Source organism: Corvus kubaryi, unplaced genomic scaffold (assembly GCF_017639235.1).
Source record: "Corvus kubaryi isolate FWS band 111438036 unplaced genomic scaffold, C.kubaryi_AGA036_p1.0 37385, whole genome shotgun sequence".
Classification (NCBI taxonomy): Eukaryota; Metazoa; Chordata; class Aves; order Passeriformes; family Corvidae; genus Corvus; species Corvus kubaryi.
This window is the reverse complement of record NW_024581127.1, coordinates 21,457,310-21,482,643: the sequence shown is the minus strand read 5'-3', so window position 1 is coordinate 21,482,643 and position 25,334 is coordinate 21,457,310. Positions and strand designations below refer to the sequence as shown.

At 35.2% G+C, this 25,334-nt stretch overlaps 1 long non-coding RNA gene across 1 annotated transcript; it reads right to left on the bottom strand.

The window, feature by feature from the left end:
• LOC121668605 lies at window positions 1-23,814 on the bottom strand. Its single transcript, XR_006017486.1, has 3 exons — window positions 23,804-23,814; window positions 19,345-19,350; window positions 1-93 (listed from the first exon to the last, which is right to left on the bottom strand). It is a non-coding gene; the product is annotated as an uncharacterized LOC121668605 (long non-coding RNA).
• Between the last annotated feature and the right edge of the window lie 1,520 nt (window positions 23,815-25,334).

Genomic DNA, 25,334 nt, shown 5'->3' with positions numbered 1-25,334 from the left:
TGTGACTCTTGAGGTGTCCTGTGCAGGGCCAGGAGTTGGACTTAGATGATCCTCATGGGTCCCTCCAACTCAGGATATTCTATTATTCTTGGACTTTGAATCAGTTTCCCAGAAGGCTGGTGCGTAGAACTCAGTTCAGTGTAAGCTGTAATTTTAAATAAAGTTCTGTGAATCTCTTGGATTTTCAACCACTTTAAAAAAAAAAAAAAAAGAAAAAAGTTTAAAAGTGTTTATTCCCAGACTCATTCCAGCTGCTAAAATTACCAGTGTAACACTTATAAAATAAACTAATGCAAAATTTAAGTGCATTTTTCCATGAGACATAAAAAGGAAGGTGTTTTCCCACTTCAAATCTCTCTTCTGCTTATTTTCAAAGGGTATCTTTCCTGTGTCTAACCAAAACTTTATTTCTGTGGTAGACTGTCTATACAAGAACTTCTGCTTCTAAACCCAAGTTTATGACAAAAAAAGTCATAAACTTTTAAATGCAGGCATTTTTTTTAGAACTGTAAATGACATTCTGACTTAAATATAAATAATAAAAGATAGCTCTAGAGAATCTGAGATACTTAGAAAATATTTATCCTCACATGCCTATAAATCCTCACCAGTTTTGCATTCAGAGTATCCCATTCTGGGTATTTTAATCATAGGTAAGTATAAGGGAGCTCAGTTGGTTCTGTAAAGCATATTTCATGTTAAATGACAAGATCTATTTATATTTGAGACATCTGACTTGCTCCATTTAAATCAAATGCTCAGTTCTGTTTGTTTGTGGCAAGTCAGTCCTAACTTTGAAATGATATGACAATGCTTTGTTTTCTTTTATTTTCCCGCAACAAGTAATGTTTTTAGACTCCTAATCTTTGGATTTAATATGTCATATAAATTCTCTTTACTTTTACTAGAATGTAATGCGCTCTACCATCATGGTAACTGCAATGTTTAGCTGATGTGAAAATCTTGTTGTATTTTTCTGTCTTTTTTAATCCATACTTCAAGAAAATCTTACTTATTCAGAGTACCAGTTTAAATTGCTAGAGTTTAGTAGTCTCTTAATCTGTGTAAACCTGAGAAGATTGCATACTCTTGCTGTTCAAAAAAATACATTTTGGAGGAACTCAATGCATTTAAATATCAGGTTCTTAAGGTCTTATGCATATCCAGTCTTCAAAACAACATAAATTTTGTCCCCAGTTGAGAATGTAACAAATACCATAAAAATATGCAAAAAAACCCTGTATGACAATAATCCAGATCCTTATCAAGAAGAGACATGTTTTCAACAATTCAATTTCCCAATGCAATGACACACCTCTAAAGTCTTGTGGACTTCATCTGGAATAAAAAAAAACAACCAATAAACCAAAACCAGGAACAGCAACAACAGAAAGCCCACAGCCTTGATCCAATGAACCTTAATTTAAAAGTGATTTCAGGGTATAATCAGCAGCATGACTCCAGTGAAGAATGTGTGTATCATGTTTGAAGGAAGTATGACTAGGAATATATAGTAGCTTTCTTACTATAGAGCGGCTTAATTTGATTATCTCCCTGGAAAGTGCCTTTACAAAAATACATGTAGAGTTCACAGTGAAATCAACACAGATGGAATGATATAATCAAGATTTTTTTTATTTTCACGAGACAATTTGGGTTTTGTTTTTTTAAAATAGTTCTTTTTTTTTTTTGGATTGAATCCCAGGATGCTTCTACCTTGTAGCCCTTCAAAAACCAAATGAAATAAACAAAACCAAGCAAAATGCCTCCCTCCTATCCTCTAAGCTCCTCTCTCTCAGAGCAGTTTCTGTCATATGATTCAGCAGAGGTCAATATTATAACTCATTCTGAAAAGATGACTTGAAATTAATTGAAACTTAAGTTAGCATACTTTATGTTTTATAGCTTCATACTCTACATTGAAAATATTCCATCAATTTAAAAACAGGATATTGGGTGAAAATTTATAACTTTTCTGATGTCCTGATGATATTATCTGTCCTCCAAGAAATGTAAAGCAAGCTAGAAATGAATGCTGAATGTTCCACTTATATTTCTCTGCAATAGGTTTTTGAGTGGCAAGTGTCTTTGAAAAAAGGTAAAAGATTTTTTAGAAACCTGAATCACTAAAATCAACAGTTCAGTGAATGGCATTGGAATAGGCTTTATAGTAGCCTTCACAATGAGGTTTTAATCACTGAATGGTACTCACTGCAATGTCAATAATCCTGTAAAATAACCATTACTTTCCCTTTCAAAATATTTAAGGAGGAATACATTTTCCCCCAGAAATTTTTCCCCAGTTATTAATAGGTTTAATAGCTCATGAAGAACTATAGATTCTCCAAATATCATCAAAATAAAACTCATATGCCTGCAAGTTTTGCAGCATTTCACATGAAAGCTTTTTTTACTGAACAAATGCACCTATCATAGTTTAACACTTAAAAAAAAGAGAGAAATATATTCTAGTCAAAGTGTGTCAATACAGAGTAGCTGTCTTATCAGCTTATAGGAAAAGTTAGGTTTAAAATTATATGAAAAAAATTACTTGAAGTGTCTGCCTAACACCATTAAAATTGTCACCATCTTCATAGTCAGTTACATTTTTCGATTAACTCTCTTCTAAGGTATTACTAAATATCCCCTATAATGTTTTTTAGTTCTTCAGAAAAAGACTTTGTTAATTCAAGAATAGAAATCTTCAAGAACATGGCATAATGCAATTCCTTTTCTGTATTAAACCTGAAGTTTATGCAAGCCTTTGCTTCTATCATAGGCAAGGAAATGAAGGAACTGTTCTTGGAGGGACATAGGACGAGGTATAGCGAACAGTGAAAGATTTATTCTCCATTTAACTCAAGAATAAAACTACTGTTGAACAAAGATAGCCAAGAATTTCACCCATACCGAGGAGTGGAATTCAAATTCAAGGAGAGTTTAATTCAGACATGTCACTGCTTGTCTTGAATACCTTACTAGGGATCAATGACTTTTCCCAGTCTGAAAAGATTTTCTTCAGAAAATTTTTTATCCTCTATGGCACAGGCTGATTGTTCAGGTTTAGATACTGGTTGTACCGCAAGCTTGGTCTCCACATTGTCAAGATTTCTCAGGCTGTTAATCAGCAAATATTCTCCATCTGTTGGCAAGGCAATTTATATTTTTACTTCAGTTTGGACTTTGTGAGCTAATTCCAGGGAAAGAAATGCAGGCCTAAGGATTCTGGGTTGTAACCAAGTTCTTCTGTTACACTGGCAACACAAGTAGCTTGAGCCACATACCTTTGCAACCCTGAGCTTACAACCCTTTGCACCCTTAGCATCTCCTCCTAAACCCCAGCTACCAGATCTGGTACTGATGTGGCCTTGGGATCTGAGGTGAAACAGCTTCTTTGTGTTTCAATTCCCTGTGCTATGGTGCAGAACAATAGCACTTCTGCAGTTTATAGGAGTGATGCTGGAATCCCATAGTATCAGAAGTCTTTCTATGCTAAAATGTTGTGCTAGAGAGAGCCACACCTATAAAGTCCCTTAGCAAGAATGAGAACCATAGGAGTCATAGACACTGCTGTGAGAGTGGATATTGGAGACTAGAAATGAATAATTTCCACTTGCCTGGCTAACCTTAGGGACAGGAATTATTTATGTAGTGTGACAAGGAGCTTTCTTTGACTCAGCAAGTCTACTTCTTAAGATACAAAAAAAAGGCAAAACTGTAAAAGATACAAAAAAGCAAAAATAGCATTTTCGGCCTTCAAAATGTTTGTTTGTTTTTCATTTTGTTCACTATAACAGTCATGTCTGCAGTGCTGGTAAAAGACAAAAGAATGTGGAACAAGTTCAAACCACAGGTACATAATAGTTTATTAACTGATCAGCAGTGAAACAAAATGGAATAAAAATGCATAGCAAAGAAGTATGCATATTCCAACACCAGTTTTCAATACCTTATATCCTGTCATGACCAATAAAATTTTGTTTTTAAACCATTTCTTACTATCATTAGCCCCAAATACTTCCTAATAACTAGAACTGAGGTTAAGCACATTAGTATTTAACAAATTGATTTGTACTCTTCTCATTCATTTGCAAGCTAGGAATTATATAATTAGACATATTAAACTAATGAAGTTTTTGTGAATTTATAAGCATATATAGATATATAAAAATATAATTTTTTTTAAACCTCCTGTTTTCAAGTAACAAAGACAAAATCTAAGCTCAAGTCTTGAATTACTCAAATGGCCCTGAATAAAGAATATATCTGAAATGTGTGTGAACTGCTCTCAGAAAATCAAGGAATATACCATTTTGAGATTTGTTTGCTGAGGTCCACTGAAAAGCCACACATAATATTTATCTCAGTGTAACTCTTGGACACCTGTTCTTGGTTTCTCTGGTGCCCCAGGAAAGCAATAGATAAATCACCAGAGACACCTGAGAAAACATTAAAGATTTCATTCTTCAAAAATGGTTTTAAAGAAGAAAAGCCACTACTTGGTCCCACCCCCAAAAATGCCTAAACCAGATAATTTCAAGCCTTTCATTTTTTAAGTTAAGGGACTTATAAGGTAGTTTTTACAACTCATAATTAAATCACCTGTACTAGAAGTAAAAATTTAAGGAAGACATGTAAAACTTACTTTATCATTAAATATGATTTTAGTATCAGTTTATGACTTACTTTTGCTTGTGATGTTTCATGTATTTATTGAATGAGCACATATCTATTTAATCAAACTGCAAATACACTGCACTTGGAAGAAAAATATGGTGTGACTAGAGAGACATTGTCAATCAGAAATCTTATATGCATACAGTTGCAAGAGCTTGTCCATGGATTCTAGTCTATTACCTTTATCTAGGATGACACCTGGATTATTTATGAAACATTTTTTATGCTGTTTCCAGAAAACATATATTTCACAATGGTTTCCTTTCTGTCCAGTAAGACATGTAGTTGTCAGTAAAGTAAATTTCATTCATCTAATTTCAATTATCCTTATTGACTAAGAATCTGTATAAAAGTATAACATTTGAATACATCATAAAACTCTGCTTTTGTTTCTGTATAATCTGTTTAATGCAGACCTATAGTCCTTTATTAACTTATATTTTAGAAGCGATGCTCAAAAATATTGTTATAAAACTTAAGTTAATTTTCAAAAATTGTCCATAGAAACTTAGTAATTTTGGTTAAGTTTCTCAGCTAATGCTCAACCTGTGCTGTTGTAGCCATTCTTCTAAAAAATCTTTGTTTTACTCTAGCAGAGGTAATGAGTCTGTAGAAGTCACCATCATGATAGGAGCTTTACCTTATCTTCAGTCTCCTCATTGATTTCTCTACAAAGAGAAATGAAGTGATCATACAATTTAACTAATATATATTATTTTTGATCCAACCAGGAGATTCACAACAAATTCTACCCAGTGAATTCTGTTAGCTTATGTGATTAAATGCTAATTTTGCCCGTGGAAATCTCTTTACCCTGAGTCAGAAACATGAGCCCCTGTTCCCTTGTCCCTTGGGGCTATCCCAGGGAAGCATTATGAGCCCTATGGGCTCGGTGAATCCCGACACTAGGAGTCCACAGGGGCAGCTCCCTGATCTGGAAGATGGCACTCACTGGGCCAAGAAAGAGTGCTGTGGGACTGCACAAGATAATGGAATGTTCTGGGCAGGAGCCAAAGGTGGGGCAAGGGAGAGATCAAAGTGGTTAGAAAAGCAGGAAAATAGAGGGATAAGGAGATAAAATGGGCTGGTATTGGATAAGAAGAGAATCTATGCTTGTCTAGCCGTCGCCTGTTCCTAGTCAATGAGTCAATTCTCTATTCCAAAAAGACTGCCTTTCTATCTGCTTTCCTGAGTGAGGACTCTATTGGGAATGCATGTGCACATGTGGATGTCTCAGTGCAGCAGCTGGAGAGACCAGAGGGTGTTTGTGTCTGTGGTGCCAGAAGCAGAAGAGACACGAACATGTGCAAACTGTACACGGGTGTGCATGTAGGTGCCTGCGATTTCCTAGAGAACTTCAGGGTGGACTAGATAATGAGTGGAATAAAAATGATGGGAATCAGGTATCAGAAGTGCCATAAATTTACTCAAATACAGGAGAGTACAGAGGTGTTGAGACTGACTACTGGAGAGACAGTTGGTCCTGTCTAGCTATTGAGATTAGGGGATCTCAGGGAGGGCTATGAGCAAGGCCACAGATCCAAACCACCTACCTGTGAGTTCCATTCAAGCAGGGAGCATGTTTGGGCATGAGGCAAAGTGGGAAATGAGGGGACCCATGGGCCAGCTACTTGATAGACTGTTTAAGGTTTGTTACTGGAGGAAATTAAGGGGTCATGTGTCTCTGCATCCATGTGACCAGGGTTTTGTTTTTATGTGTGGGTATCAGCAACTGGAATGGGGCTGTGAACACTAGGGGTTCATATGTTGATGTGCTGGCTGTGCACTAGACTAGGATCCAGAGACCACCACCATTTATATATGTGTATAATTTCCTTGATCAACCAGGAGGGGAACAGGATCAGGCCACTTCTGCTTGTTGTATTTGAGTTAGTATGGTGTGGTTCATATCTGTATTGATCTATATGTACTGAACCACGCAAATATAAACATACAGAGGGAGAGTATACATATTTAAAATACAGGCTCAGCCTCACTGCTGACTGGACATAGGGTTATCAAATTGCAACAGCCATGCCTCTGTTGGGCTGCAAAACTTGTCACTTTCTAAAAGAGTCACCTTTAGAGAGTGAGATAAAAAGGTGTTAAAATCTGCATGGACAAAATAGAGCTGATTACTCAGCAGCACAAAATACACTTCTTTTGTACAAATAGCTATCCACAGCTTGTTACAGATTTATACCAAAGATTATAAATAAAATTTAAAAAATTAAAAGGGGTTATTTAAGATTTGAAGTCTCGAATACACAGGATTCTGAGCTGAATGTTTTTCAGTGGCAAATGCTGAATGCAGTAAGTTTGAGCTCCACTGAATACTGAGTTTTGGGATATTTTGTCTTTGCTGCTGGGTAGTTGTCTATACAAACATTGAACAAACATTTTCTGGAATATCTCAGCTTTGAACTGTGTAACAGGTTCAATAAGTAGAAACATAAAAAGTAGAAAGCGCTATGTAGAAAATTTCTTACAAAAAGGACTTTAAATACTCCACAGGAGTAGAAACCAAAATGAAAGTAGGTTGCAAAATGATCAAAATATGCAGGTCATGAGGATTAAACTACACATTCAAAAAATGAAGTATTTAACTCTACCAATATAAAACCAAAACTCAGTCCAGATTTGTTAAAAAGGTCATGAACCATTGAACTGGACTTTTGACTCAAACTAAGCTTTTGAAAACTCCATTTCTTCCCAGAGGAGTAGTGAAAGAGGATTGCATTAGCTTTTGATATACTTTACTTGCTATCAGCAGGGATTCAGTAGCGCCTGAGGAGTTTTAGTTTGAGTTTTCTCATTTGTTTCCATGCGTCCAAAGGAATTTAAAAAGCCCATTTTTCCTTTTCATAAGATTTATCTTGTTCTCTGGTAAAGCTTGGATAATTGATATCAAAAGGTTTAATCTTCTCTGAGAGTTTACCATCTTTGGCACCACAAGCTCCAACATTTGGCTACTTCTTTCTGAAATAGCACAATGACAAAGGCAATGTAAGAAAAAAACCAGCAAAAGTCCATATTCTGTAGAATTACCCTCATCCCCCCACCCTCCATTATGTTATTTAAAAAGAAGCTGGACTGATATGTACCTAAGAAGAATCTTGGAAACCAGAGTCTATCTCAAGATATCTCCTTTGGTCAGAATATTAAAACATCCTTATGTAGGTAAGGTTGTCTGTCTTCTAGCTTGGATAAAACAGTTCTGTGTCTAAAAGGCAATGTGTGCAAACTTCTGCAAGATGGAGACATTATAACAACAAAACTATCTAAAAAATGGCAATTATCTCCAGCTCATACATTTACACAAAAGCTACAGCTGAGCAACTCGTCAAAGAGTTGGTAACAATGCAATACCAAAACTGGGAAAAGCACAAATGGAAGCAGGAAGAGGCAGTTTCAGTTGCCTCTAATAATGGTGAAAAAAAATAAATTGAAAGTTCCTCTATTATAGAATGCTACAAGTAATATAATATCATGAACACCCTCATATTTCAAATAAAAACTGGAAACTTATTCAAAATCTGGGGAAAAAATGGCAAATATAACAATAATTTAAATTTGAGATGTGTTTTAGGTATATGTCTGAGATTCATCTGTGATGAATCAGCTGTCATATAACAGAAAGACCACTGGACGTAAAGCCAGGAATACACCAATTTACTCACCCAAGCTGAGTGTCAACTGTTTTCCTAAGTGGGAAACATGATAAAATTACTTCAGTACTGCTAGTAACAAATGCTGTGAGTAAGCGTATTTGTATTCCTTGGTGACATTTTATGACTTGGGTTTAATCCACAATGGAGAAATTAAACTCCATTTAGTTATGGCCTTTTTTCACTTGAAACTTACAGAGGGCTCAGAAAGTTCCATTCTAAGATATCCCAGCCATACATTATTATTTGGAAAGTTTCCAGATTTATGTTTTAATTTCTTAATTTTTCTTTTTTAAATAATCAAATTAAATTATTTTTTTCTGTTGCTATATTCATACAGTAGTAGAAAATGGGGGGAAAAGTAATGGTATGACATGCAAAAAAAAAAAAAAAAAAATTCTTTGCAGCTTAGGCAGCCAAATGATGATAATACAGTCACTAGAACACTAAAAAGTTCCACTGCAGCATATCAGTACACACCTGGCCACCTGAACCATTGCCCACCTTACACAAATGTAATTTTTGGATTGCTGTGATTGCTGTACTGGAAGTCTCTATAAACTTCGTCCTGAGAAAGGATTTTCAGGAAAGCTGCAGAGCTCTCAGACAAGCTAGATCTGCTCAGAGCAAATTAATTATGGGGCCAACACCTCTAAATCTGCTTTAGATCTCCTAAGATCTGTAAGACTAAACTTATACTGCCCTTTAGAATGTAGGCCAGGAAGTGGAGCAAGGAAGCCTTCTCATACATTGTATAACATAGATGTTGATTAAAGGAAATCATGTGTGAATTGTATTGGACATGATTAGACTGAGAGACAATTAAGTCTGTGAATTTTGAATTTTTTTCGTTTTTATTTTCAATCTCAAAAGTCACTGCTTTCAGAAATTGGCTTCCAAAGTCACTGTGTTTGCTTCAGCACTGGAGTTAAAACTGATGGGCTATAAACCAGTTTTGTGAATTCAAACACTTATGATTTTTCTGGAAAGTTTCATGCCAGTTCCTTATGGATATTCTGGAATATTCTTTGGAATGAACTTGAGATTTTTAGTTAGTGGTCTTCTGCATCATGTCAAAGGTTGTCAGTAGTGTTCAAACTATGTGTCTATTCACATATACAGTGGGTATGCACACAGTACAAGGCAGGAAACTAATTCCCATTTTGCTTTAGAAAAAGTCCTGAAAATGTATTAAGTGACAGCTATGTTACCTCATTTCACATTCAGGAGCATATGTTTTCTCACTTTCCTTCTTCTGTGCCCAGGTCTCTGGTTCCACTCCTCAAGGTTTCCTTAACATATCCTGACTATGTATACTTAATATATTACAGAAATTTCACCTCTCAAATTAGTTAGGGTTAACTAGTTTAAGACTGAAACTGCGGAGATTTGGAACCTTTAATTTTCTCCTATATACATAGAAAGTGCAGAAACAAATTTTTGAGTCAGTAACCAGAAAACTGCCCAATCCCAAGTTATTAGAGGACTACATTTGGCTTTGTTTTTAATCTGTGTGCTAAATGGCAGCATGATTTCAGTATTTCAAGCCATTTTTGGAGCACACCTAACTTCTACACCTTACTACTTATCAGAGGTAAACGTATGTCTGATCTAACTGAACCTTTTCTTTCTTCTCCTCTTTGAAGTTATTATTTTCTAGTTCATTTTTCATTTTGTGACTGGGACAAAAGGCAAGACAATAAGGTTGTATATTAAAAGTGCATCACAAAATGCAATGGGCCTATTTAAGTGAAATTATCTAATTGGAACATGGAGAATAAAAATAATTAAAATTTAGAAATATAATTTAAATTTTAATTTATATATAGAATTGAGCATTTTGTTGTTGACTATGCATTTGAACAAAAAAAAAAAAAAAGAGGGTTTATCCTAGGAATGAAAAAGATATTTTGTTCAGCAATCAAGTTTCATAAACCCCAAGTATTTTGTGATAGTCTTTTAATCTTTAATTTTTTTACATTCAAATTTTGAATATGATTGTGCTGAAATTTAAATATATTTCAGAAATATATTTTCTCTGCTATCACTCTCTTTACTATTTCTCTCCAAAAATTCATCAAAAGTAATATTATAATTATTTTTTAGAGTTTTCTATTTATGATTAAACAAAATAGTGCCACAGATGATGCCTAAAAATAGCTTACTTATATAAGCAGTATTAATAGCTATTTCCAATCATTTTATACAATTTTATGCAAACTTCCTGTTTATTAACTGCTTACCAAATTTAAATAAGTAGGCAATAATCTGATGGATGTGAGATGGCTCTGTTGACAATAATAATTTGACAAATACGTCTTGGGAAGGAAGCACTTCCTCATGTAATTTTATTGTCAGAATGCTCAAAAATAAAGTGCATCTGAAAACAACAATTTCTCAGAAAAGACCAGTCACAAAATTGATTTGACAGGTTTGTTTTTGGCTTGTTGCCCTCACTCTCTTTAACATCTTAAATCAGCCTCCAGTTTTTCCTCTGACTGAAAGGTTCAGATTGTTTCTCTTCTTTTCTTCTTTTTTCTCCTTTTTTTTTTCCCCCCATGTTGGAATTTTTTTTAGCTTTAATCTGAATATAGGCAGATACTCTATTTCTTCAGGCATGAACCCTAATTAAGATTAAAAGGTTTGCAATGAATGTAATCTGTTCCACCAGAAACCTAGAGCTCAATCCTACAGAGGACTTTAATACCAAAAATAGAATGTAGGTGGAATTGAGTTGCCTATATTTAAACTTGCTATCTTAAAAGCTTGGCAACCTGCACCTTAGCCTACTAAAGGTGAAAAGATGAGGTACACTTTTGTTTAACTCCACTGTGGGGGCTGAGCTTCTCCTCGGCATTTCAGTACCGTGACAGACTCCACATGGAATGATAGCCTACTTTAGCAATATGGTGCTGGTGTTGTAATCCTCCTTTTAAATAATTGTCTCAGGTTTAAAACAAGTTTTCGAATCAGGCATTGAAGATCAGCATAATTCTCAGTTTAATAAATTCTATGAAAACCACTGGACATTAATTCTATTTTCTGGAAGACTGATCTACTTACCAAGTATATTTCAAATGTGTGAGGCACCCAACTCCTGATAAAATTGCATCAAATAAAACAAATTATGTAAAATTGATCAAGCCCTTTACATTGTCAGAAGTGTAAATCCTGGGATATTCAACTCTGGAAATTGTGATCCCTGATACAGCCCTGTTTGTGTATTCTCATCAAATGGATGTACATCACAGAAGAAATTCCTAAGTAAGGGCAGGAGCCCAGAATCTTTTCCTGCTATGTAAGTGCAGAGGACACTAAGTTGAAAAATCAAATACCCTCTGGTCTAGAGAAGAAAATGTGAATTATCTAAAAATATTTAGATTCTTTATTGTACAGGGGAAAAGCTACAAGAAAGGGAATAAAGAGTTGTCCCTACTTCTGACAGTTACTTCCAATATAGTCATTGATGAGAGTAGATTTGGGTTTCAATGCTCATTTTAGACATCTCAGTTGCTAACTTGCCTTCAGTCTAGCTCCATTCTGAGTCTAATTCTTAATCATGTACCTAACTGGATAGGTACAGTGATACCATTTAGTCTCAACTATGATGCCAGTCAAAGAATTAAAGTGGAATGAATCACAAGCTATTAACTGGCTTTGGACTTACTGTTTCACATCCCTGCCCTTTTTTTTCCAAGTCATGCAGAACATAATAGAGGGGTCAAATGAGAAGTACAAATGTGGCAGAGTTTTCACACTCAAGTAAAAGCTATGTCTCCATTTAAAAAAATAAATAATAATAATCAAAAAAATCTACTAACTTACGGTGTCAGGCTTGGCCAATTGAAATGAGAATACATGAGTAGTGTTTTCACTGTTATTAACCAGAAAATTCTATAGCATTTTATCACTATAGACTTTTATCTTTACAATGAGCACTCTAAGAATTATTTTCTTATAGGTTCTTATTTCTTACAGTAATAATTATTTGGCTTACAAAGACACAAAATGAGAATAGCAACTAATTTTGAGAATTTTTTATTGAATGCCTATTGAAAATGAAATGTTTACTGTATTTACTCTTTGTCATAAAGTGCATGTTTGTTTGTACTTGCCGTCATCCACCTTATTTTAAAGAGATATCTATATGTAGGTCACAGATACAAATTTTCTTACAAACAAATTTTAAATGACCTGATATAGGATTTGTCTTGTAACAAATAAATTATTTCTGAATACATTACTGATCATTCAGAAGCACATATAACTTCAGTTACCTTAAGATCTATCTGTTTACCTTAAGATATTTCTGAGGAGCTACAGCTATTCTCTGTGATCTAGTATCAAGAACACAGATGTAATTATTATCCAACAGAAAAGCTCCTCCATTGAGCAGTATGTAAATGGGGGTTGAAAGCTATATTTATTCTCTTGACAGAGGAACTGAACTTCTGAAAAATACCACCACATTTACTGTAAGGTTCATTTAGGAGTTGTTTTCACTGTGCATCTCTGCATACGTCTCAGCACACAGAGGTGGGAGCTCTCTGATATAAGTGATGGTTTCCTTTGTATTGTTACAACTGCAGTGCACAGCTCTGCTAAGAGAAAAGATGTTTGCAAGACCTATTTTATCTTTCAGTGAGTACTGCACTCCTAGTTTCACTATTCCTCTTTGTTGAAATAGAATTATGGCAGTAACAATAAAAAGTGAATAAATGGCCAAGAAGTAAAAGACTAGTAACTAATGCCATATCATTGCCATTACTGTGAGGATGAAATCCAAAGCAGTAATCAAAAGGCAGTAACTAGGAAAGCAGCACACACAGGCTGATATATTTTTAATTTATATGAGACATATCGTATTTTGAATATTTTTTCATGATCATTCTTCTTTCACTTAGTAAATATAGGTGTGAAAGAAAAAACATTTCTAAGGAAAGTTCTACTATGCGTTTGCAAAATAGTAAATGATGTGTATGCACTTGTGCATGAGAGACAAAGGAGGGGGTGGCTGAGGATATGAACAGTTCTCAGCTCTATTGTTTATCAAATGTAATATATGAGGTGAGACAGAAAAATAGTTACCACATTTATTGTTGTCATTGTTTTTCAGTTGGACTTTATTTGACTACAGTAATTCCATTGATTCAAAATTCAACTCTAAGCAGGCATCTATGTTTATATTGTTCTATCATAGCATGATTTTACATTTGATGAGAGGAAAAACTGATATTTCTGTAATCAAAACCTGTTCTGACATTCACTGAAATGACCACACAAAAGGGATGTTTTGCTCTAAAGGAACCTTTTTTCTCTGTACATTAAGATAGTACTCCAAGCAATGAACTTAAGTCAGCAAGTAGAGTACAGATAGACAGTACATTGTGCTTTAAGACTGCTTTTGGGTTGATTATTTGTAGAGGATTTTTGAGGTTTGTGGTTTGTCTTTTTTTTGTTTCTCTTGTGCTAAAGCAGTAGGATGTTTTTAAACTACAACAGTGAGAGTTCACTTTTAATTCCTGTGTTTCTCTCTGTGCTGGTTGGAGAGATAAGTTACTCTTCAATTGTTTCTTTCCTCTCTACTGATGTCCATTAAGTTCTCCTGAGTCTGAGTTGTTCTGAAGTTTTTGTCAGCAGTTTTTAAGAGTTTACAGATAAGATTGAAGAATATATTTAATATGATCACATGATAACACATAGCTCTTCATCTGTAATTGTTCAAATAAGTGAGCATGAATGATAACCAATGAAAATATGCATTTTTGTGTTTTGCATATAGTAACTTCACTTTTAATGTGAAAACTTTGACACACAAGCAAGTAGAAACTAATTTGCTTGAAATATGTCCTCTAGCTAGAGCACTTTCTCATATCAGGTATAGTGCTATTTCATTGTCATTGAAATAAAAGTTCACTTTTCATTGCCCAGACAGCTGAAAAATCTATTGCAACCTCAGGTACCCAGAGTTACACAAGCTGACATTTACATTTGCCATATCTTGGTTAATAAATTTCAGATTCTGACTTTCCTGACATTTTCTCATACAAAGTTACTTTCTTTACCTAGAAGTTTAGCAGGTGTGCATTCAAGTCTAAGAAACTGTAGTGTCAAGTTTGAGGGGTGAGGTGTAGAAAAGAGAGAGTGCAAGACAAGACAGAGAGAAAAACTTAGGGAACATAAATTAAAGAAATGAGAAGTGCATTGTCAGGGAGTTTATCTTTGAAGAAACATAGTTATACTTTGAGTTTATTTAAAAAAAATAGCAAAAGACAGAAAAATTTTTTTGCAATTTTATTTGTTTTACTAAAATTATAAATCTGCTGATGAGATTTAAAACTCTTGTATTGTTTGTATAGATGTAATAAAGAGCAGTCTAAGTCAAATGATGTGCTTTATAGTCTAAGAAAGAAAGTTCAAAGACACTTCTGAAGTTATTGTTAGTACAGGGTCTAACTTGGGTTGTCATATTGATTATGCCTTTAATATGAAATATACCCACAAGCAATTGTATCTGGTTTAGCTGATGATTCACTTTTTAAACATATGTTTTTCTGCATAAATATTCACTTTACTGCTTTGATCTCACTTGCCTCATTTTAGGTCTTGTTGAAAACAAGCATGCATTTCAAATTTTGAAAACCATCTCTTTTGAGGGTCTTAGAGCAATAAGAAACTGTGTGACCACATTTAGTTTACTATCATGCATTTTAAAATGCATAAAACAGATGCAGACAGAATATTTCCAAACTCATTTGAATGCCCATATTAAATAAGTACTTGCTAACTTTTAAGTTCAAAATGTGTGTTTGCTTCTATATGCAACAGCTTTCTCAATTCCAGTTACAATTTCAGAATTCCTTTGTATATGAATGATAAAAAGCTAGGATATGATTCTGATTTGACTTGGATCTCCCTGGTTCTTTAACTTAAACGTACTTAAGTGTTTCTGTGTTAAGGTAGTTATGAAAATAAAATCAAGCCTGATATACTGGGCTATTTTTCTGACAACATTAGTTACTCTTAAACCAAAGGTTTTATTTTTAGCACATTCCTTTATCTCATTTTAAGAATTTTCTCTCTAGGTACAATTCTGTAGGCATGTTAGCGCTAACAGGCACTTCTAAATCTCATGGTTTTGACATGACCTTTCATCATCATATTACAAAAATCTATGGTTTACATATTGTGCCACAAAATGTAATTGCTGCTTAAACATTCTGTGAGTGACTTTGGAAATTTCTGTGCAATGTCTGCTTCTTCTGAAGACACTTTCTGCCTCTAATAACAGATTCCCTGCCGTCATCATCACCAGTTACCTTCATCTACCTGAGCTTTTTGACATTTCTATTGTGGCCTGCAATCCATTTGCAAGTTCATTTGGCTCTGTAATGGAATATTAACACCCTGAGAGTAGGCTTGCCAGCAGGAGGTGTGTCAGAGCAATTTGACAAACAGTGCTTTGAAGGACTGTGACCTTGGAAGCATCTAGCAGGACAATTTATGAATTTGGAGTAGCTGCCAGATTGAATTGTAAAAGGGTGTATATTAACACATGGGATTACAATGAAGACTCATTCATAAACATCAACATCCTGCCAAAGAATGGATCACACAAAAGTTTAATAGAATATCTATTCTCTTATTATGAACACATAAATCCCTCAAATTATCTGTCTGCTTTCTTGGAACACCACAATTGGACCATAGTTTTCAAGTCCTTATTTTTTACACTTAAACATTTTCCTTATAACATGCCAAATCCTTCCCCAGCTGGGCACTGGCACAGGTCCCACTGATTTTAGCAGAAGTAAACCTGCCATCAAAAGACAGTTATGATTGTCATGTTAATATTGGAAACCACAACACACTTCTTTAGGCCACAGCTAAGCATCTGAAATTAAATTTCTAAATCCATATTGTTACTTCTACATAAATTTCACCGACTTTTCAAAGACTTTCAGTGGCCATGAATCAACTGAAAAGACCTAAAGGACTGAAAATTAGGTCATATTTATCTATGAGTCTTAATAAGGATTTGAAGCTTTAACTGCAGACGTCCAGGTTTGGAAATCTTGGCCTATGGTTGCAGCCCAAACACCTCCAATATTTTCTGGGAATGATCAGAAAATTATACAGTAAAGACCATGTGCAGTGCTGTTGACTATGGCATAATTAAAGAGAGACAATAAAGCACAGAGTGCTCAACTTAAAAAATACTGTAAAATTACATGTTACCACTGAGCAGATTGTTTTTAGATTCTGTTGAAAAAAAACCTTCTCTGAGAAGTAAAACTATAGAAATAAAATATAAATTATAATTACTCAGCCTAAGTATACATTTGTGGGGAACTATTTTCAGTAACTTTGCATTTATGAACATAGTTTAAATGGCAAATTCACACTGAATTCTCAATTAGAAAAAAATCTTCCATTTTGCAAACAGAAATATGCTGCTGTTAGACAGAAGTACTTACATTCTTCATGCTTGACAGTTTATCTCCTTTTTAAGTGTAAAGAAAATTTGAAAACGCTAATCTTACCAGCTTGCACTGCTCCTCAGTGCAGCATAGTAAGAACTTAAGCATGTATTGTCTGCAAAGAACCCTAGAACCATCTAATGTATGTAATTGGCATAAAGAGATATCTCCTTTTAGCTGGTGTCCCAGTTCAGTAAAACATGGCCTGACAGCACATGCGAGTCACACAATTCTGAAGCCCAGCCGGTATCCACAGCCTGAAGCAATAACCAACATAGACCTGATCCAAGGCTGGCTGAAGTGAAAAGAAGCTATCTTATTGTTTTCAGTGGCTTTTGGATCATGCAATCCTTGATAAATTTACCCTTTGCTGCACCCTGATATAATCCTTATATCACACAAGGTAGTGGACACAAAAGGTACTACGACATCAGCAGGCATAAGATTTATTTCAAGAAAGTTGTTGAATGATATTCTTTGTATGTCAAGGTTGATCCCCAGCCAGATGTGTATACCTTGCTTATTATTTGTCATACCTCTAGTTTTAGTAGAAAAATACAATTCCTCCTGAAGTAGAATGTCATTTACTCCACTAATAAATTCAATGATTTTTAAAAATATTTTTCCCTCAGAGTTCATTTCACTCCATTTTGTAAATGCTGGTGTACAACCACATAGGGGCAGAGGCAGGCAGTGCCAGATCACTTGACCTTTATGATTCACCACTGGCAAAGTAAAATTGTTTACCTTTACTGTATTTTTTTCATATCTCCCTCTCTTTTCTCTTTTTAAATTCCTATGCTACAAACTGAACATATATAATTTACGACTAATTTTTTTTGTAAAATCATGGCTCGATTCACTGACATGAAGACTCTGCTTTTAACCTCAGCTTTTCAACACAATAATAAAGAGCTCTGTAGACAGCTCTGGGATAGCATTAAAAAAAATCATTGCTCAATAACTTAAAAAAGCAGTCAAGATGCTTTTTCCTACCCATGGTACCAATTTACATTCTTATAAACAGAAGAAGCTATTTTTTATTAGATTGTAATTCAATAAATGGCACTCTACAGTAAGGGAAGAACAATTTTCTAAAATAATTTTTAATAATGATGTATAAACCAAAAAAGCCCCCTTTAAATGCTTTATTTGTATAGTCCTTAGATAAACCACATCACCTTGAAAGAGGAGAGAACAAGTGAAACAAAATGAAAAATGTTGCATCTTTCAGTGGCCTTGAGTCACGTGTTCTGCAACAAATTTATGCTTCACTGCACCTTTGCTCCTTGTACTGGATGTTTATTTAAAAATAAAGCCATCGATAACCCAAATAAGAAGTGGAAGCAGAATTATAGTGAGAGGAACTATTGAAATAGAAGGAACAGAAGGTTGTGGGGTATAAGGGACAGCAAGGCAACGGAGAGGAGTGTGGAGGAGGCTGCATATTTTCCATCACTAACTGAATATTCAGGAAGTTGGCACCAATCACTATGAACTCTAGCCATGGTTTCATGCCTAACAAAATTTAATCTGCAGATTATAAACGTGGAAATGCAGTACCTGACTATTTTTTGAGATAGAGCTGGGAATTCTACTCCCTGACTGCAATCACAGTTTCAAGTTATATTATTAAAAAAAAAAGAAAAATAAAGGGAAAATACAGAAAATAGAAAATAGGATTTTTTTTCTGTATATGTAATGGGCAGCTTCAGTGGAGTCTCTGTTAACACAAAAACTTCTTCCAATGTTTAGTTTAAATGTGTTTCTTATAATAGCATTGCACTTTGCATTAGGTACCTTTTCTCCCCTACTGTTAATAAGTTCAGTCACTTTAGTGTGGAGAACAACCTGATACTTCTACAGTGAAATGACTGGCTTGCTAGATGAGCAGACAGCAGTCAATATTGTCTACCTTGACTCTGGTACAGTTTTCAGCACTGTCTCCCATAAAATCCTCAGAGAACCTGATGAGGCAAGGTCTGGGTGGGCAGTTAGTGAGGGCGATTAAAAATTGGCTGAATGACTGAGCCCAGAGTGGGGTGATCTACAGCACAAAATCTAATTGGAGGTGTCACCAGTGCAAACTCACAGTCAATACTGGGTGTGATCCTCTTTATTATCATCTTTACTGATCTAGATAATGGGGAAGAGTGTAATATCAACAAGTTTGCTCATGACGCAAGACTGACACACCAGAGAGTCATGCTGCAATCCAGAGGGACTTCAACAAGCTGGAGAGCTGGATCGACAACAACCTCATTAAGTTCAATAAGGTGAGGTAAAAATTCCTGCACCAGGATATGCTGGGGACGACCCAGCTGGAAAGTAGCTTTGCAGAAAAGGACCTCACGGTCCTGGTGGACCATTCAGAGGACTACAGAAATCTCCACAATGTGTGGTGATACCCGTTCAATAGTTCAAGATACCTGAGTTACTCTTTTCCTGTATCACATCTTGATGTACATACACATCTTGACAAAACTTCATGACTCTAAAACTGCTATTCAAAAAGTTACTGAAATCTCACTCTGCTCTAAGTGATATAAAATAGGCACACATTCTTCTTTGATCATGAGTCTATTTGTATGTCCACAGGGGACAGACTAACCTTATGACATATATTTACTATCAATGTCCTTTGGGCAACAACACATATTATGACATTGTCTCAGTTTGCAGCCAAAAATATCTACCAAATACAGTCAGACTTCTTTTCTTTTTCCCTCACTTCTGCCTTTTCTTCAGTATATTTTTGCTATCAGTCACATGTTCCTTAAACAAATCGGGGTACAGACTTCCCATTTAAACACATCTCCTGTGATCCTGTCAAGGTCAGCCTCACTTTTGTTTGGTACAGCTCATTAGGGATACTGGAGAAGTACAAGTCCTAGGAATACAAATGTAAGAAGGTAAACTACCTTCCAGTTATCTAAAATTTAATGATTAATTTGTTGCAAAATGCCAAATGCCTATGTGAAGAAACATTCACTTCTCTTATTTAGTACCATGCTGCATGTACAGTCTAATGCTTTAAGTAATTCACTGCAACTATTTCCAATTCATATCCAAGGCTGTCTCGTGGTAGCTCTCACTGTCAGCCTGTATAAAACAGTAAGGTCATGCGGACACCCTGCTGTCACTTTACCATAACTTGTCTATCACACGAAATATGCTCAAAGCATCAGGATCATAAAACTCTCAGACAGAGTGTGCTTATTTGTATGTCCCATGAGGACAAAAAAAGCTTACTTTTTGAGCATCAGAAGTGTCTTCTGAAAATCAGAAGCATATAAAGAAAGACAAAACAATTATTTTTAAGTAATAAAATTAGGTTCCTAAGTGAAGCTTATACCACAAAATCTGTTAAGAAGAAAAAGGGAATTCCTTTGTGTATATCAGACTGTATTACCTGTCTAATTTTTAGAATTGCTGAAGCACATCCTATTTCAAATGCAATTGCAACAGAACAGTTGTGATAGCAGACATATATAGCAACTTTCTTCTCAGCATTTGTAATGGCACACATTACCACAAAAGCATTTATGAGAATTACAGCACTATGAGTTTCCAAAATAATTATATTTTACAGATATGAAGCCTCAGTGTACCTTCATGTTAGATAAATACAACTAAAGGCATGTCTTCTCTCTTATTCCTGGTGTACATACAGACACAGTTCCAAGCAAGCTGAAGTGGTGTGGAGACTTAGGAAAACATGTCTAGGTGAGTCTCATTCTTGGTCCTGAATTTGGGCTTGTTTATTTTTCTTGTTCAGTATTTTGGCTTCTTTGGGGTTTTTTTGTTATCTTACTTGCCATTTGGGACCACATTGTTCCACAAAACTTGTAGTGGCTAAATGGAAAAGATTATGTTTAAGCAAACATAGTTTTGCCTTCCAGTACATACATACCTAGATTTCTAAGGCACAGACTGGCCTTTATGAGTAGAATAGATAGTCAGTCTGTTAGCTTTTCCCCTTCCTCCTCAGCTCTTCTCTCACAAATCCCTTCTCATGCTTTCAGAACATTTCACCTTAGACTTTTCCTATCTTTTAGTTCAGCATGTAGATACCTTGGCTGTCAGTTCATACAACAAATCACATATGATCCTGATGAAGCCATTAAGAGTTGTACAATGAACTCCCTGGAGTCAGTATGTCAGTTAATGTCTTGAAGTCGTTAAAAAAACCCATCCAAACAAAAAAACCCTTGGTTTTCTTTCTTCAGTTTAAGTGTGACAGCCCAGTACAAAAGGGCATAAAAGAGAGACTAATAATACTCTTTCCCTCAGCACCCTTGTGGCTGGATGGAAGTATTCCATCTACCTTGCAGTTAGGGAAATACACTCTCATAAATCTGTATAAGAAATTGATTTTCAGGGAAAGACTTTGTGATTGAACCAAAGGCTGGTACACTTTCTGAGGTCCTATAAGATCGTGTTCTCCTCAGTTTTGGTGCTAGCACTTCACATTCAGCCTTTGGGCTCAGCCTATAAACAGTCACTAAATTTACCATCAATCGTCTATCTTTCAAGACCATTAGTGTCAAATGACTGCAGCACCAAGGTACATTACACAAATTCTCTTCCCTTATCTTCACATTACCATTGACTAGGAACACAAGAAAAATCTTGGGGAACCAGCTCATGTGGTCTCACAGCATGATATTGAGCTCTCACTGCTCCAAAAGTCATTAAGTTATACCTGGTAAACTCTCCTTGCCTTTCTCTAAATTATGTCCTTTGGCAACAAGATGCAAACTCAAACTAGATATAAGTGCTTTCTCAGTCCCCTCTGATTGCCAACTGATAATGCTTTTTGCTTTTTGTTTGTTTATTTTAGAAAGAAACAGGAAAGCTGAACATGGCATGAGAAAATTTTAACAAGGACCTAAAAATAATCTACTCTCTTTTCAGTAAATATCTGGTAATCAGTTTGGATGCAAAAAGCAACACAGGATCTACGAGAATTAAACTTGTTTTCTAGTTGTCTAAATTTTCTAAAGTCTAATATCCAACAGAGCATATAAAAGCAAGCTTTAGTCGTAGCTCAAGAAAATGACATGACAATGGCAGTGACATAGCACATTGCAGGCCCCATAATCACCATTAAGTGATGAAGTAATGCAAGTTTGGCATGAAGTTCCAAGCTTCATGGTGCTTAGGGCTGACTTAGGCCTACACCATGTTGCCCATTGTAAATTGGATATGCGTAATGGGCCTTTATGTTTACATATTTGAAAGGTTTGATTAACATCTGTTTTTCAACTATAAGAGCTACCAAAAAAGACAAGGACTACTGTGTCTATACAAGTGGATATAGTCTGTATTAAGCACGGTGGAAGCTTCATCTTAATTTTCATCTACGGCAAATGTAATTTAATTATTGTTAGGAACATTTTGTCAGGTGCAAGAAGAGACAGAATATAGCCCAACTCACAGCTTGACAATTGAAATATTGCTGGATAGAAGCTTAGAATTAGAAAGTATAATTTTAAGTACTATTGAGAAAATAGTTTAAAGATGTGCTTTTGTATTTTGATGAACATAATGACTTCCATCTAAGTAAGTTATGAGTACATTTCTAAGTAAGTTATGAGTACATTTATGCCAATTTGTTATTAATCAGTATCTTCTTCTGGTTAGATTTATTAAGCTAAATCCATTTTGTAGGCAGCACATGGGTGAGACAGGTGAGTGAAATCAAGATTTAGCTAACTTTAGCTCTGTTTCTGGCACTGACATCACCATTCCAAGTAGGAAGAGAGAGAGACATACGAGAGTGCAGGAGTGAAATGTCTTAAATAACTGAGTCTTTTGTCATATAAAAATCTTAGAGGAAAGTTTTACTTTGGGCTATTTTCAACTACTCACGATCTTATTCTGAAAAATAAGAAACACCTATATCAAACCAAATTTAAAAAAACAGAGAATGGGTCATCTTGTTTCTAGTAGCCTCCAAGTTTCTCATCCCTCTCAAATGCATGACTATAAAAAAACCCCTACTTTTATATTTTCCTACAGCTGCACATAAAAGCCTGAAAAAAATTGCATTTTGAGCTTTGATTTTTGGCAAGTTGATAGCCCAAATATTTGTGGGAAATAAATAAACAATAGAAACTTGTGAAAATGTTTCTTTCTTTTCTTTTTTTTTTTTTTTCCTGAGAACTAACATAAAATCATGGATTTTACATCATGGAGGACAGAGGGAAGAAATCGTCTATTTCCTTTATTTCCTCAATGATGCCTTCTTCTCTAGATCAAACTTGAGAACTTCAAAATGGACTTTTAACATGACTAAGTGGAATACCTGTATAAAATATATATAAAAGTAAAAAGGATAATATACAGTGAATAACATCTACCAAATACTAATGTTAAATACAAATTTTTCACTTTGTGACTTGATTACAAAGAAGTCCTGGAGAGATATATCAAAGAACCAGAGAATATGCTGAGTTGGAAGGAACCCACTAGGATCATCGAGTCTAACTCCCAGCTAACTAAGAGCACATGCTCAAGAGTCACACCATGTGACTGAGAACATTGCTCAAACACTTTTCCAGTTCTGTCAGGCTGGTACTGTGACCATGTCCCAGGTCACAGTACCAGAACCTGTTCCAGTGCCCAACCACCCTCTGGATGAAGAGCCTTTTTCTAATATCCAACTTACGCTTCCCTGACACAACTTCAGGCCATTCTCTTGAGTCCTGTCACTGGTTGCTACAGAAAAGAGATTCAGGGTCTGGCCCTCCTCTTCCCCTTGTGAGAAAGTTATCGACTGCAATGAGATATCCCCTCAGTCTCCTCTTCTCCAGCCTGAATGGACCAAGTGGCCTCAGTCTCATGCAGCTTCCCCTCAAGACCCTTCACCATCCTCATGGCCCTCCTTTGGACACTCTCTTATAGCTTAATGTCTTTCTTATATTGTGAAGAACTAAACTGCTCACAATATTCCAGGTGAGGCCATAAAGTTACACTGCATATGCTCTGAAGGAGTTATTAGGCTGAATAACACCACCAACCCGTATCATAATTACATCCATGCTATATATTGATAGTAGTATAACAGCTGCTAGGGAGCTGTTATGATGTCAGTGCAATAAAATTGGGATTTTGTTGGCTCAGCATTTTAATGTAAAGCATTTTTGCTGAGCATAATCCTGTCAAGGAAAACAAGTGGCCATTCTTGTATCATTTTCTTTGAATGGAAATAAGGAAAAAAAATATGGCTAAGTCTTCTAACGAAGAAAAATGGGGTTACTGAGAAATATTTCTGGAAGAACTACAAAACAGGTTCCTTGGCAACAGGTAATACCTCTTTTGAAAAACCCACCATGGCCCAAATATTCCCACAGAAAGTTTAACTTGGTTTATGATTTCTGGTGACCACAAAGTTTTGCTTATGCTCTCTTTTGCAATACCTACAATGCAAGACTATTTAGTCATGATACATATTCATATATGTATATACATATATCTTTACATATGTATCCATAAATATACATAGAGGCAGTTTCTTTTATTTCTGTTACTTTATATTGAATTTTTAACACAAAAATAAGATTGTAAAAATTTTGTTAATATGAAACTTTCTTTTTCTTCCATAAAATCTCTACACAGATTTGAATGCATTTTTAATCTTTTTTCTTGCACTTAAACACTTCTCTACCAGCCGGTACAGAACTGTGGTATCTCTGGCATATTGGTCCCCTAATAATCTGTTAACTGCTTAGAAACAATTGAAGCTCTTACTTACAACCTTTTTAAAGCTTAACCACAGTCCTGTTTCCTGTGTTGTGATTTCCAAGGCTTCCTGCTAGCAGATATAATACTTTTCCAGCCCTCTGCTTCTCACTTTGATTCCAGATATTCCTTCTTTTTCAAAACAGAAATTTTGAATTCAAACTTTTGGTCAACTTTTGTTAATGTCCATCTTTGAATAAGTAGCAATAATAAATAAATGCAGCACAGACCATACAGGTAATCTCAGATCTGAATGAGAGTTGTGTTTAGGATTTCCAATGGGCTATTGTTCCAACAGGCATTAAAAACTATTTTTCTCCCAAGACCATGCAGAAAAATTAACATAATTTGCTTTAATCACCTTGGTGGATAAATTATAGTATCCGTTTTTCAAATAAGAGAGTCCTATGGAAGTCATTGGAAAAGTGAGAAGAGACTAATCTCTGAAACAGGTTAAGTTGATTAATGATCTTAGGTTCTTCTTTTTGATGAACTCACTGTCATTAAATGGTACAAACCATGGTCAACTTGAAATGCAGTCTAACACTGAAACATTTTAGAGAGGAAAAGCTTAATTCAACCAAAGCTGGTGAATAATAGTCAGAAGATTTGGACTTCTTTTTTTAATACCACATTAGTTAATTATTTTAAATTATATGGACAGAAATATTCAGCAAACCCACTGACTAGATTGTTTGTATATCTTTTAATTCTGTGAAAAATTAGATAATCAGCCTTATGCAAATTGTCACTGACCTTTTAT